We start from the raw sequence: 15,957 nt of genomic DNA on the forward strand, positions 1-15,957 counted from the left end.
ACATGATCCCAAAGGCTTTACTTGGCACAAACACTAATTAAAACATAAAAGAACAATCATAAAAGTAACATAATTGTGTGAACACACAAAAACAGAAAGAGAAAGACAAAAAAATATTTTATTCATTGGGTTGCCTCCCAACAAGCACTATCGTTTTACACCTCTAGCTAGGCATAATGCCTAGATTCAAGTATTGTCATCTTTGGTTTTCTTTTCCTTACATGTGGTTTTGCCAAGAGGTTTTCCAAAAATAACTTGAAACACATTGTCCATAGAAATTTTAGCATTATCAAGTTGTACATCTTTGTATCCCCTTTGATTCCCGGCTACAATCCAAGAATATTGTTGATGAAGATCATTGAAAACTTGTTGGCTCACATCCAAAACAGGAATTTCCTTTTTAAGGTCCTCATCAAAAAATTGATTATTACCAAGCAAATGTCTAAAAACATAATCACTATTGTAAATGATCTCATCTATTACCGGTTTTTCACGGTTCATACCATAAAAATCAAAGATCTCTCTAGATTCTCGTACTATGTGATCAAATTCATTCATAAGAACAAGGGTGGCTATCTTTTTAGCTTTCGGATCCTTTATAACGGGTAGGTCATAAAACAATCTTTGCAAGGTAGGATGAGTATGGATAAATCTATTCTCAAGTTTCAGAACTAATGCTGAAATAGCTTCCGCATAAGTTTTAGTTCTTTTAAGTATAGGAGCATCATCACAAGTCAAAGTTCCAACACAATTAAAGAATTCTTGGATCATTTATTTTCCTATAAAATTCCCTTGTCCCAAAAGAAAAGTTTTAGCATCCAGATTGCCATAACGTCAAAAATTTAGGTGTTCTGCCATCATCCATTCCTGCCATACCAAAGTCACTCATGATGATAGTTTTGAGCAAACAAAAGAACGAACGAGAAAAAGGCGAATAAGAAGAAGGCAAATATTTTTGTGCTTTTCGCAAAAAAACGTTTTAGAAGTGGGGGATATGAAAATGAGAGGAAAATGGCAAATAATGTAAACTACGAGGAGATGTGATTTGTGATTAGGAACCTAATAGATGTTGATGATGTCTCCCCGGCAACGGCGCCAGAAATTCTTCTTGATTGCTTGTATCTACGTTAGTATTTACCCGAAGAGGAGAGGATGATGCAATACAGCAACGGTAAGTATTCCCCTTAGTTATGAAACCAAGGTTATCAATCCAGTAGGAGAATCAAGCAACACTACGTAAACGGTACATGCAGACAAATACCAAATACTTGCAATCCAACGCATAAGAAGGTTGTCAATCCCTCCTCGGTTTTGAGATAGATTAAATTGTATGAGATTGGATAAATAGATCTAGCGAAAACACAAAATAAAATAAAGAAATAAAAAGTGCAGCAAGGTATTTTTGGGTTTTTGGAATAATAAATCTGAAAATAATATGATAGAAAATAGACCCCGGGGCCGTAGATTTCACTAGTGGCTTCTCTCGAGCAAATAGCATACGGTGGGTAAACAAATTATTGTTGGGCAATTGATAGAAGAGAAAATAATTATGACGATATCCAAGGCAATGATCATGTATATAGGCATCACGTCCAAGATTAGTAGACCGAAACGATTCTGCATCTACTACTATTACTCCACACATCGACCGCTATCCAGCATGCATCTAGTGTATTAAGTTCATGAATAAACAGAGTAATGCACTAAGAACGATGACATGATGTTGACAAGATCTATTCATGTAGGAATTAGACCCCATATTTTTATCCTTAATAGGAATGATACATGTGTGTCATGTCTCCTTCTGTCACTGAGATTGAGCACCACAAGATCGAACCCATCACAAAGCACCGCTTCCCATGGCAAGAAAAATCAATCTAGTTGGCGAAACCAAACCAAAGTTTCGGAGAAGAAATACGAGGCTATAATAATCATGCATATAAGAGATCAAAGAAGACTCAAATAATATTCATAGATAGAACTAATCATAAACTCGCAATTCATCGGATCCCAACAAACACACCACAAAACGTCATTACATCAAATAGATCTCCAAGAACATCGAGGAGAACATTGTATTGAGAATCAAAAAGAGAGAAGAAGCCATCTAGCTACTGCCTACAGACCCGTAGGTCTGTGGTAAACTACTCACGCATCATCGGATGAGCACCAATGAGGATGATGAACCCCTCAGTGATCGTGTTCCCCTCCGGCAAGGCGTCGGAAAAGGGCTCTAGATTGGATCTCGTGGTTCTGGAACTTACGCCGGCTGGAATTGTGTTTAGTCGACTCCCCTAGGGTATCTGGAATATTTGGTAGAGCTGAGAGGCGGTGGAAAGGACTCCCGTGGGCCCCACCACCCACCTAGGCGCGCTAGGGGCCTCTAGCGCGCCTTGGTGGGTTGTGGGCCCCACGAGCCTCCCCTCTGGCACTTCCTTGGCTCCCAAGTTGTCTTCTGGGCAGAAAAAAATCTCCAGAAAGTTTTGTGGCATTTGGACTTCGTTTGGTACTGGTATTCCGCGAAGTAAAAAACAAGCAAAAAACAGCAACTGGCACTGGGCACTATGTCAATAGCTTAGTCCCAAAAATGATATAAAGTTGCTATAAAATGAATGAAAAACATCCAAGAATGATAATATAACAGTATGGAACAATAAAAAATTATGGATACGTTGGAGATGTATCATTATGCTACATCGTGGACAGATGCCTCATGAGTCCACGTCAGAAAAACAACCTATGTGGAAGCAAGAGAGAAAAAAGCTACTGATATCATAGGGAAGCGGGCTCTTGTAGAAGAGGCGGCTTCCTCATCCAAAAGCAGAGGGAGAGCTATGATGCAAGTGTGAAGGCCCATTTGAGAAAGTAATAGAGAGAATCTAGAATAAAAATGAAGTGTGGTCCGGTGATTGCATCATTGGAAGCTCGGGCAGCACAAAGGGGTAGCCTCCATAAATCATGCCCTGATAGATTGACTGATGCCTTGTCTTTCTTGCTTAGGTGGAATAGCTGGGGTAGTAGCATGGTGACGCCTCCTTAGTACGTGCCCTCAAAGCCAACTTACTGAAATATGAATCCTTCACCTACATGATCAAATCCCAACTTTAAGAAAGAACCGAGTATTTAACTTAAAACTACCACTATTGGGGTTTTGATCCCGCCAAACTACCACTTTCAAATTGTCAACAAAAAAAATACTAGTTGAATCTTATTTTTTCACTAACAACTACCACTTCCGAATAGTGGCCAGTTTAGACAATTTAAACATGTTTATGAAAGGCGGGACCCATCTATTAGGGATGACGTGGCATGAAAGTCAATTCTGTTTATTTTGACCATTGAGTTGACTTTTATGATAGGTGGACCCACACGTCAGCATCAACCTTCTTCTTCCCTCTCTCTGTCTCTGCGTTGGTAATTCCCCAAAGAGGAGAGGATGATGCAGCACAGCAACGGTAAGTATTTCCCTCAGTTATGAAACCAAGATTATCAATCCAATAGGAGAACAAAGCAACACTATGTAAACAACACCTGCACACAAACCACAAAAACTTGCAACCCAATGCGTAAGAGGGGTTGTCAATCCCTCCTCGGCATTGAGATAGATTAAATTGTATGAGATTGGATAAATAGATCTAACAAAAACACACATAAATAAAGAATAAGTGCAGCAAGGTATTTTTAGAATTTTGGAGTAATAGATCTGAAAACAATATGATAGGAAATAGACACGGGGGCCATAGATTTCACTAGAGGCTTCTATCAAGAAAATAGCATGCGGTGGGTAAACAAATTACTGTTGGGCAATTGATAAAAAAGCAAATAATCACGATGAAATCCAAGGCAATGAACATGTATATAGGCATCACGTCCAAGATTAGTAGACCGACTCCTTCCTGCATCTACTACTATTACTCAACACATCGACTGCTATCCAGCATGCATCTAGTGTATTAAGTTCATGGAAAACGGAGTAATGCAATAAGAACGATGACATGATGTAGATAAGATCTATTCATGTAGGAATTGACCCCATCATTTTATCCTTAATGGCAATGATACATGCGTGTCATGTCTCCTTCTGTCACTGAGACTGAGCACCGCAAGATCGAACCCATCACAAAGCACCTCTTCCCATGGCAAGAAAAATCAATCTAGTTGGCGAAACCAAACCAAAGTTTTGGAGAAGAAATACGAGGCTATAACAATCATGCATAAGAGAGTTCAAAAAAGACTCAAATAATATTCATGGATAGAACTAATCATAAACTCACAATTCATCGTATCCCAACAAACACACAGCAAAAAGTCATTACATCAAATAGATCTCTAAGAACATCGAGAAGAACATTGTATTTAATATCAAAAAGAGAGAAGAAACCATCTACCTACTGCCTACGGACCCGTAGGTCTGTGATGAACTACTCAAGCATCATTGGAGGGGCAAGGGTGATGATGAAGAACCCCTCTGTGATCGTTGACCCCTCCGACAGAGTGCCGGAGAAGGCCTCTAGATTGGGTCTCGTGGTTATGGAATTTGCGGTGGCTGGAAATGTGTTTCGACGACTCCCCTAGGGTTTCTGGAATATTAGAGTATTTATAGAGCTGAGAGGCAGTGGAGGGGGTGCCTGTGGGCCCCACTACCCACTAGGGTGCGCCTGGGGGCCCTAGAGCGCCCTGGTGCCTAGTGGGCCCCATAGGGCCCCTCTGGTGCACATCTTGGGCCTCATGGGTGTCTTCTGGGCAGAAAAAAAATCTCCAAAAAGTTTCGCTGCATTTGGACTTTGTTTGATATGGATATTCTGCGAAGTAAAAAACAAGCAGAAAAACAGCAACTGGCACTGGGCACTATGTCAATAGTTTAGTCCCAAAAAATGATATAAAGTTGCTAGTAAATGAATATAAAACATTAAAGAATGATACTTTAATAGCATGGAACAATCAAAAATTATAAATATGTTGGAGACGTATTAGGGTGAATAGGGAGGCGTCCTCTCATGAATAATACCATGTTTCGCACAGAATAAATCGAACTCATTATAAAAGTACTCTCCACCATGATCAGACCGGACTCGTTTTATTTTCTTCTCAAGTTGGTTCTCAACTTCATCCTTATAGATTTTAAAGTAGTGTAGAGCCTCATCCTCTGTATTTAACAAATACACATAACAGAATCTAGTGGAATCATCAATCAAAGTCATGAAGTATTTATTTCCACTTTTAGTCAACACACCATTTATCTCACAGAGATTTGAATGTATGAGTTGTAGTGGTGCAAGGTGTCTCTCCTTCGCAGGCTTGTGAGGCTTATGAGGTTGCATTGCTTGCACACACGCAAGGCACTTAGAGCCTTTGGCTAAGGAGAAACTCTGGATTAAATCCATCTTAGCCAGTCGCGTCATACAACCAAAATTTATATGACAAAGACGTAAATGCCAAACCTCGGATTTGTTCACATTAGAATGAATTTGGTTCACGACTTTATTACAGAAATCCTTCGGGGAAAGGCGGAACAAACCACCACATAATATCCTTTTCCAACAAATAGTCCATGCCGAGATACGACTAGTTTGTTGGTCTCAAATACTAACTTGAACCCTTCTTTACATAAAAGGGAGCCACTAACGAGATTCTTCTTGATGGCGGGGACATGCTGCACGTTCTTCAGTTGCACAATCTTTCCTGAAGTAAACTTCAGATCTACCGTGCCAACACTATGAACAGAAGCATGCGAGCCATTCCCCGTCAGGATGAAACAATCTCGTGCGATCTGGTAAGAAGAAAACAAAGACACATTAGTACACACATGAATATTGGCCCCAATGTTAACCCACCAATCGGTGGACTGACAAACTGAAAGTACGGTAAACGGATTACCATACCCAGATGACCCATCATTGTTGCTCAGAGCAACATTGAAAAACTTGGGGTCTTGTCCTGGCTTCTTGTACTTGTTTGGGCACTTGTTTTCCCAGTGTTCCTCTGAACCAAAAGTAAAGCAGCCATTTCTCTTTTTGTCTTTCTTCTTACCCTTCTTTTTGAAGGTAGTATTCTACTGGACAAAGTTCTTTCCCATAAACTTGTGGGAATTCTTTTGCACCACATTGGTGCTAGAAGAACCCTCTGCCCCTTTCACGTGTGAGTCCTTTGCTCTCAAGTTCTGCTCAACACTTACATGACCGATGACATCGTCAATAGAGAATTCACGTCCCAAGTGCTTGAGAGAAGTAGCAAAGTTCCTCCATCCAGGAGGGAGTTTTGCAATAATGCAACCCGCGACAAACTTGTCTGGTAACTCACACTTCAGGAGCTCCAGCTCCTTACCGATGCATTGTATCTCATGGGCCTGATCCAATACAGAACGATTATCAACCATTTTGTAATCATGGAACTGCTTAATAGCATACAAGTCGCTTCCAGCATCGGTTGTGATGTATTTAGCTTTGATCGCATCCCACAAATTATTGGCAACGCGCATATGGAGATATGCGTCAACCAGCCTGTCTCCGATCACAGTAAGAACGGCTTCGACAAAGATGGTGGTTGCCTCCCTAACTGCATTCTCCTATTTAGGAGCAATCTTTATAGTGGGAGACACACCACCAACCTAGAACACGTTCATCGTTGTGAGCCACAAGGTGGTCCTAGTCTACCAACGCTTAAAATGCGTCCCGGTAAACTTTTCCGGTTTCAGAGCGACGAAGCCATGAGTCGAAAAGTGCCTAAAATAATGTTTTTGGATTGTTGGAAATATTAGCACTTTTCCGACTAATCTAATCCACGAGTAAGCAGTAAACATGGCAAATACGGTATGCATCTCATACCGATACATAAGCATGTGAGCACGTACAGTACATAGAACTGAAACATCTATGAATAGCATATATATGGCTAGCACATGTATGAGTAAACGAGGGATGAAAAGAGCATACCCTCCGGTTGGCCAGGCCAATGCTGCGGCGGTAGCAGCAGCCTCGACGTCGTCCGTGGCATTCTTCTTGGCGGCGGCGTCTTCGACCACGATGTAGGGGAAGTAGTAGAAGCAAAGGCAAACGGAGACGGGGACGGATCGGGAGCAGTTGCGTCGAGACGCTCCCCAAAAACCTTATTGATGTTCTCCAGGGCAGGATCTCGAACGGCAGGGTTCCGGAGGCACCTACTCTCCCGACCAACCGTGCACGCGGTCGTCGGGGATCGCCGGAAGCAGCACAGAGAGAGGAATAGTAGATGATGGCTAGGGTTGTGCGAGAGGGAGTGAGTGAACTGAGTTAATTAGGGTTCACTCCACTGGCCAGCGCCTTCTTATATAGTCCGTCGGGTAGATGGGCCTGGGCTCAGGCCCACGACCGAGTCCACGAACAGCCCACAGTCCAACGTCTCGGACAATGCACTTCCGTAAGCGACTCATTAATTAATCTGAGATTAATTGACCATTCCTGACCGGAAAAAATAAGCTTTGGCTCGGCTCCCCGTAACCCGCCGCGTGATGGGGCATGGCGAGGCGGGTGGTGGAGGAGAAGGAGCGTGTGTGTACATCTCCTACTCCCAAGCTCCCAATAGCAAGTGCCAGAGCAGCCCTTATAAAGAGGTCTCGCTCTTCTTATTGTAGCAATATGGTACTAACTTCCCACCAAACTTCCCACCACTTGTCGTGCACATTCATGGGCCTTACATATTAACTAGGGATTATTGTCTTATATGGACCTATGCCCATCCATAATCCATCAACATAGACTACCAGGTCGATTTGTCTAGCATCTCTGGAGCATCTAAGCTGGAGGTGGAGGACGATGCCCAAACACCCTTGCACAGACTCCACGTAGGCCTACCCAACCTAAGCCTTCAAGATGATTATGTTGTTTACTACCTTGCCAAGATCGACTACCGGGACAGCGAGCGCGGGCTGTGGGGCATGGGTGTTGGCTGTTGACTTCAGGAACAACACCATACAGGAAGTGACGGAGTATAATGCCATTGACACGGGCGGTTTGATTCTCAGCTATGGTGCAAGTAGGATCTCCAAATATCTCAAAGATGCCCAAGCTACTTGATCATGCTTTGCTGGTGCCTAACTGCTATTGCTTTCAAAGATCTTTCGCTCCTGTCACGCGTTCTTTCCTCCTCCACAAGAAAAGATCACATGCTCTCCTTCTCCTCCTGTCGGTGTCGTCGCCGGTCTGCCCCATCTTCGACGGCCTTCGGGCCATGGAGATGCAAAGGACCTGGGCCCCTTCACCGCCAGGCAGGAAGAACCCCGCTCTCGTTCTTGCTAGGTTTAACGTCTTGGTTGGGGTTGTGCGGCGGCGGCGATGTCCCTCAATAGAAATAATGTCTCCCATGTTCAATCTCTATCCCGATGGTGCGTCTAGCAACGTCGGAGTGTGTGTGGAGGCGTGCCTCCGTTGGATCTCGCGGAATACGGTCTGTGTTGGTCATCGGTGGATCTATTTAGATCTGGTCTTCATTTGGGTGTATTGGTTTGATCCTTTCGATCTACGACTCTCTTTAATAGCCATGGTTGCTGCTCTGGTGCGTTGATCCTGTGGCGTCTTACCACGATGACTTTTCGACTGCCTAATACAACAAGACCTGCCTAGCTCCAATGATGAAGGGACGATGGCCGTTGCATGCCCTTCGGCTTGTAGTCATCACTATATGGTCCGTAAACCTGGTTGTAATTATTGTTATCTTTGAAGCTCTTTTTAGTGCCATGATTGGTTATGAATAAATCAGAAGTTTCTCCCGCAAAAAAGAAAAAAAACTCCGTTACACAATTGGAAGTTTGCATCCCTGGTGTTGTTGTTTTGCATGGCAATACGTATCTAATTTGTATCCTAAAGATCATAGTATTGTTGGAAATATGCCCTAGAGGCAATAATAAATGGTTATTATTATATTTCTTTGTTCATGATAATAGTCTATTATTCATGCTATAATTGTATTGTCCGGAAATCGTAATACATGTGTGAATACATAGACCACAACGTGTCCCTAGTAAGCCTCTAGTTGACTAGCTCGTTGATCAACAGATAGTCATGGTTTCCTGACTATGGACATTGGATGTCATTGATAACGGGATCACATCATTAGGAGAATGATGTGATGGGCAAGACCCAATCCTAAGCATAGCATAAAAGATCGTGTAGTTTCGTTTACTAGAGCTTTTCCAATGTCAAGTATCTTTTCCTTAGACCATGAGATCGTGCAACTCCCGGATACCGTAGGAGTGCTTTGGGTGTGCCAAACGTCACAACGTAACTGGGTGACTATAAAGGTGCACTACGGGTATCTCCGAAAGTGTCTGTTGGGTTGGCACGGATCGAGACTGGGATTTGTCACTCCGTGTGACGGAGAGGTATCTCTGGGCCCACTCGGTAATGCATCATCATAATGAGCTCAATGCGACTAAGGCGTTAGTCACGGGATCATGCATTACGGTACGAGTAAAGAGACTTGCCAGTAACGAGATTGAACAAGGTATTGGGATACCGACGATCGAATCTCGGGCAAGTAACATACCGATTGACAAAGGGAATTGCATACGGGATTGATTGAATCCTCGACACCGTGGTTCATCCGATGAGATCATCGTGGAACATGTGGGAGCCAACATGGGTATCCAGATCCCGCTGTTGGTTATTGACCGGAGAGGCGTCTCGGTCATGTCTGCATGTCTCCCGAACCCGTAGGGTCTACACACTTAAGGTTCGGTGACGCTAGGGTTGTAGAGATATATGTATGCGGAAACCCAAAAGTTGTTCGGAGTCCCGGATGAGATCCCGGACGTCACGAGAGGTTCCGGAATGGTCCGGAGGTGAAGAATTATATATAGGAAGTCCAGTTTCGGCCACCGGGAAAGTTTCGGGGGTTACCGGTATTGTACCGGGACCACCGGAAGGGTCCCGGGGGTCCACCGGGTGGGGCCACCTATCCCGAAGGGCCCCGTGGGCTGAAAGTGGAAGGGAACCAGCCCTTAGTGGGCTGGGGCGCCCCCCTTGGGCCTCCCCCCATGCGCCTAGGGTTGGGAACCCTAGGGGGGAGCTTCCCCCTTGCCTTGGGGGGCAAGGCACCCCTTCCCCCCTTGGCCGCCCCCCCCCCCTTGGAGATCCCATCTCCCAGGGCCGGCGGACCCCCCAGGGGCCTATATAAAGGGGGGAGGGAGGGCAGCAACCTACAGCCTTGGGCGCCTCCCTCCTCCCCTGCAACACCTATCTCTCTCTCGCAGAAGCTCGGCGAAGCCCTGCCGGAGACCCGCTACATCCACCACCACGCCGTCGTGCTGTTGGATCTCCATCAACCTCTCCTCCCCCCTTGCTGGATCAAGAAGGAGGAGACGTCGCTGCACCGTACGTGTGTTGAACGCGGAGGTGCCGTCCGTTCGGCACTCGGTCATCGGTGATTTGGATCACGGCGAGTACGACTCCGTCATCCACGTTCATTGGAACGCTTCCGCTCGCGATCTACAAGGGTATGTAGATGCACTCCCTTCCCCTCGTTGCTAGTAGACTCCATAGATGCATCTTGGTGAGCGTAGGAAAATTTTAAATTATGCTACGATTCCCAACAAGTATAAGGCACGTAGACATCCATCTGCCCAAATTGAAAACAATAAAGCAGACACTGATCAAATAAAACTGAAAAGAACATAACCCTAGCATCTGCACAAAGAAACACCAGCCAAGAAAGAGAAATACAATCAAAACCGAAGAATCCTCTGAGCTTGACACCAACGCCCGTGACCTGTCTCCGGTGCCACCACAGCAGACACCAAAGGAAAAATGACAGATTGGCTCATCACCCGAGCTCGACACGGTTCCATTGCTGATACGCAACTTTACGGACCTCCAAGGTGGCTTACCAAAGACAAAGTCATTTCCATTGAACGAATCAGACCAGGGCAACACACTAGACATGTTGGGTTTTACGGCAGGGTGTGCGACTGCAAATTAAAAATTCCTACCTGCAGAACATCCAAGAACATGCTACGAGAGATGAATCATGGATCCTTACCACTAGACGAGCAGTGTCGTGCAGCGGAAGTAGAGTTGGCGCAGCACGTCCGCGTGGATCGTCTCCTTCTTGTTCAATCTCCCTCGAACAGTCGGTCGTCGGATTCCACGTATTGGTTCACCGGAGTGGCGCAAGTGCACCGCCTCTAACGGTATCCGCACGTGCAGGAGGAACACCGTGTGTTAGACTGCTAGGTCCGATCACACAGTCATCAGCGAGTGGAGGTGGCTACTTGCAACACATGCAAAGCCCTAGTGGCGGCGCCGAAGTGATCAACCCAATGAGTGTGTAGCACCTCCACTATATATATAGGCATCCGTCATGGGCTCAACACGTGGGCCTCACACGGATCCTAAAGCCCAAATTCTGTTTGGCCTAAATCCGAGTCCAAGTAGGATCACATCTGACTTGTGGAGTTTGATCTAGCCTCACAGGTTCCTTCCCTTAAGCGTGTGACCCCTTAGGTTCAAGTCGGCTTGGTCGCAGGTCGGATCACCTCTGACCTGCTCGGCTGGTAGCGGCCTCTAGCAAGGCGTGCCGACCACCAAGTAGACAATGAAGCCGGTTGGCGAACCTGTATTACATGTCACACTTATGTTTCCTTTGCCACACAATATATGTTGTCAGGCTTAAGGTGAGTCTGTCATCCTTGTGCTAGCCCGACATCTTTCTCGTTCTAGTGATGCCGACCACAAACCGGATTATATTATAATCCTTGTCGCCTGACCATGTTTATCTTGGTTGGATCACACGAGGGGCCCAGAGTATATATCTTCTGATCGGAGGGGCAAATCCCATATTGCTCGACCATGTCTCGCAGCATGGGTCTGGACAAGTCTGAAACCTACCTTTATAACTACCCAGTTACGGAGTAACGTTTGGTCTGCCCAAAGCAGGGTTGTCACCATCACGAGTACATGCGCCAGCTCAAGTCTTAGGACATAGAATGTATGTTGTACTAGAGACTCACAAATGATATATTGTTGCGTCTCATAGTTGGGTCTGCTCGACTCAGATCCGACTATGTCGAATCCAACCAGATCCTTCCGAGTCCATATTATCCGGTTAGCATCAAATGCTCCATGACTAGTGAGACCAAGCCATTGTTCATGTCATATGCTAGTCTAGTCGGTTGCACGTCCACACAGCCTTTTCGGGTAGGGACCTTTTAGGACAGTCATCATATAATGCATAGTCTCACAAACAAGTCACGTACTTGTTGATATACATCATTGATAATGTCCAAGGACTATCTTTATTCATAAACACATAGAAAATATCATCATACATGATTGCCTCTAGGGCATATCTCCAATAAGACATGCCATCAAACTCCAGATCTGTCACCCCTGTACGACTAAGACGTCGGAAGAGGACACCATACATGCCTACCACGAACCACAATCTAGACACATGATACAACATATTCCAGATGCCGACGATGCAGACCACAATTTGCATCTGCTCCTCAACTACCTCCCAAGCTCCACGCCGGCACTGGAGCAAATGTCGGTGCAATGGCGGAGCCCGAGGACACAAGTCCACCATGAGGATGCCGCCGCCACACCGTTATTGCTTGAACAGACTGGTTTCCAAATTCAACCCCAACCATATCACGGATCGCCTCGTCGGGAAAGGATCTGAAGATTCTTTATTCAGCGCCGCCATCGCCACGGCCGAGGCCATGTCATTGAACAACCCAAAAAACTATGCTACTAAAGCCAAAAATGATCCACACGCGTGGATCCGGTGCCCCCCCCCCCCCCCGCCACCGATGGCCGAGGTTGCCAGGGGACGGTGGCAGCAGACAAGATTGCCTTTCTTTCTTCTCCTAGAAGAAAGAAAACGATCGAGGAAAAAATTGCTTTGTGCTTTTGCAAACCGAGTCGTTGAAAACCATGGCATGGTGATAAATGCGAGTCCCACTTATGTTTCCTTTGCCACACAATATATGTTGTCAGGCTTAAGGTGAGTTTGTCATCCTTGTGCTAGCCTGACATCTTTCCCGTTCTATTGATGCCGACCACAAACCGAATTATATCATAATCCTTGTCGCCTGACCATGTTTATCTTGGTTGGATCACACGAGGGGCCCAGAGTATATCTCTTCTAATCGGAGGGGCAAATCCCATATTGCTCGACCATGTCTCGCAGCATGGGTCTGGAAAAGTCCGAAACCTACCTTTATAACTACCCAGTTACGGAGTAACGTTTGGTCGGCCCAAAGCAGGGTTGTCACCATCACGAGTACATGCGCCAGCTCAAGTCTTAGGACATAAAATGTTACGTTGTACTAGAGACTCACAGATGATATATCGTTGCGTCTCATAGTTGGGTCTGCCCGACTCAGATCCAACCATGTCGAATCCAACCAGATCCTTCCGAGTCCATATTATCCGGTTAGCATCAAATGCTCCATGACTAGTGAGACCAAACCATCGACCGTGTCATATGCTAGTCTAGTCGGCTGCACGTCCACACAGCCCTTTCGAGTAGGGACCTTTTAGGACAGTCATCATATAATGCATAGTCTCACAAACAAGTCACGTACTTGTTAATACACATGATTGATAATGTCCAAGGACTATCTTTATTCATAAACACATAGAAAATATCATCATACATGATTGCCTCTAGGGCATATCTCCAATAAGACATGCCATCAAACTTCAGATTTGTTACACTCGTACGACTAAGACGTCGGAAGAGGACACCATACATGCCTACCACGAACCACAATCCAGACACATGATACAACATATTCCAGATGCCGACGATGCAGACCACAATTTGCATCCGCTCCTCAACTACCTCCCAAGCTCCACGCCGGTGCTGGAGCAAATGCCGGTGCAACGGCGGAGCCCGAGGACACAAGTCCACCACGAGGATGCCGCCGCCACACCGTCATTGCTTGAACAGACTGGTTTCCAAATTCAACCCCAACCATATCACAGATCGCCTCGTCGGGAAAGGATCTGAAGATTCTTTATTCAGCACCGCCATCGCCACGGCCGAGGCCATGTCATTGAACAATCCAAAAACCTAAGCTACTAGAGCCGAAAATGATCCACACGCGTGGATCCGATGGCCCCCCTCGCCACCGATGACCGAGGTCGCCGGGGGACGGCGGCAGCAGACAAGATTGCCTTTCTTTCTTCTCCTAGAAGAAAGAAAACGATCGAGGAAAAAATTGCTTTGTGCCTTTGCAAACCTAGTCGTTGAAAACCATGGCATGGTGATAAATGCGAGCCCCCCCCCCCCCCCCCCCACACACACACACATATTTTAATGCGGCGTATGGTAAGTTAAGTCAATAAAATTCCAAGTGTCAAGTCAAAAAAGAGAGAAGATTAAAATAAGAGGTCAAAGGAGAAAGCTCATGAAGAAAGAAGCCCATCATAGTGGATGGATGGAAGTGTTGAAAGTTAGATGGTTTTTAGGCACATATAACAAATAATCTCTAGATAAATCGCATATGCCCATTTGTGGTTTCATGATTCTTTGGACAAAAAATATGTGGTTTCACTTTCATGACATGATGTGAAGTGACTGAATACAAGTAAAAGGATGCAACTTATATACAACAAAACCAGACAACTTACAAATAGCAAAGAATATATTGAACAGGGCCTCCGCTTTTCTTAACAGAGCACTGTAACACGACCCAAGTAAGCGTCGCTTACAGATATTTGAGCAATTTTCCATGGTGATTTTACAAAAGTTTCCTCTTGATGCTAAACTATAGCTCTAACTGAGTCAAATACTCTGCAAACAAATCGAAATACAACACCCATGTCAAACATAGCCGATCAGAATTCAGACTTGACATGATCTCAGTCCAGCAATTTAAAGCCAGACCCTTGTCAATGAGCGCCCCAGTAGGGTATGACGCCCGCGTTGACGCCGACCATAAAGCCAACCCACAAAAAGAGAGCCACGTAAAACAGGCCGGTCGCCAGCGGCGAGCAGGGCCACGGGCACGCCGGCGCGAAGCCGTCGCCCTCGTCGCGCGCGCCGTCCTCCACCTTCGAGTACGCCCTCCTGGCCGCCAGGAACTGCTGCTCGTCGTCGAAGTAGGCCGCCGAGCCGCTGTGGTACCAGTAGCCGCCCACCGGCCCCTGGAACGCGCCCAGCGGCGGCAGCCTGGGGCACGCCCGCGGCCCGCCACCGCCGGACCTGGTGACGAGCACGGTGGGGCAGGGCTCCCTGCAGATGCAGCACCGGCGGCTGGCGTGCTGGGGCTTGGAGCCGACGCGCATGCGGACCGCGCAGTCCGAGCAGACCTCGCGGTGGCCGCACGGCCCGATCGCCACCCACTCGAGCGGCTCCATGCACACCCCGCACTCGGACGGCTCGGAGGGCGCCGCGTCGACGTCGACGGCGTGGCGGGGATCGGCCGGGGTGGCGAGCTTGTCGCCGACGCGTTTGGCTCCGCCGACGTCGATGTCGATGACGTGGCTTGGATTGCTTGGAGAGGCGAGCTGATGGTCTGCGAGAGGCCCCGTGTGTTTGGCGCCTCCGCCGACGTCCATGTCGATGGCGTGGCCGCCGTCGACCTGAGCCATGGTCGAGTTTACTACACGATCGATGGAGAGTAGTTACGTCGCTGTACCTCTATGCCCTAGACTAGCAGAGTCTGAATTCCCATGGCGACGCTTGCTAATTGCACCCAATGTCATGTACGTACACGGCATATATAGGCTCGTGATCCGACACCCGGCTGAACTGGCTTCCGGTTCGAATTAACGTGGGGAAGAAGCGTTGATGATCGGACTAGGAAGAGGGTTAGACCATCGATCCGACTCGATCGCATCATCAGAGCTGACCGCAGTGCGCACGGGATGCAGGGACCAATGACAACGTGGATTTAAGATTTTTTGCAAAGAAGTCCAGAAATTCACGGTGGATTTATGAGTTTTTGTTTTGCAAAAAGTAGGGACTTCATCT

The sequence above is a fragment of the Triticum aestivum genome, chromosome 2D, assembly GCF_018294505.1.
Source record: "Triticum aestivum cultivar Chinese Spring chromosome 2D, IWGSC CS RefSeq v2.1, whole genome shotgun sequence".
NCBI classification, from domain to species: Eukaryota; Viridiplantae; Streptophyta; class Magnoliopsida; order Poales; family Poaceae; genus Triticum; species Triticum aestivum.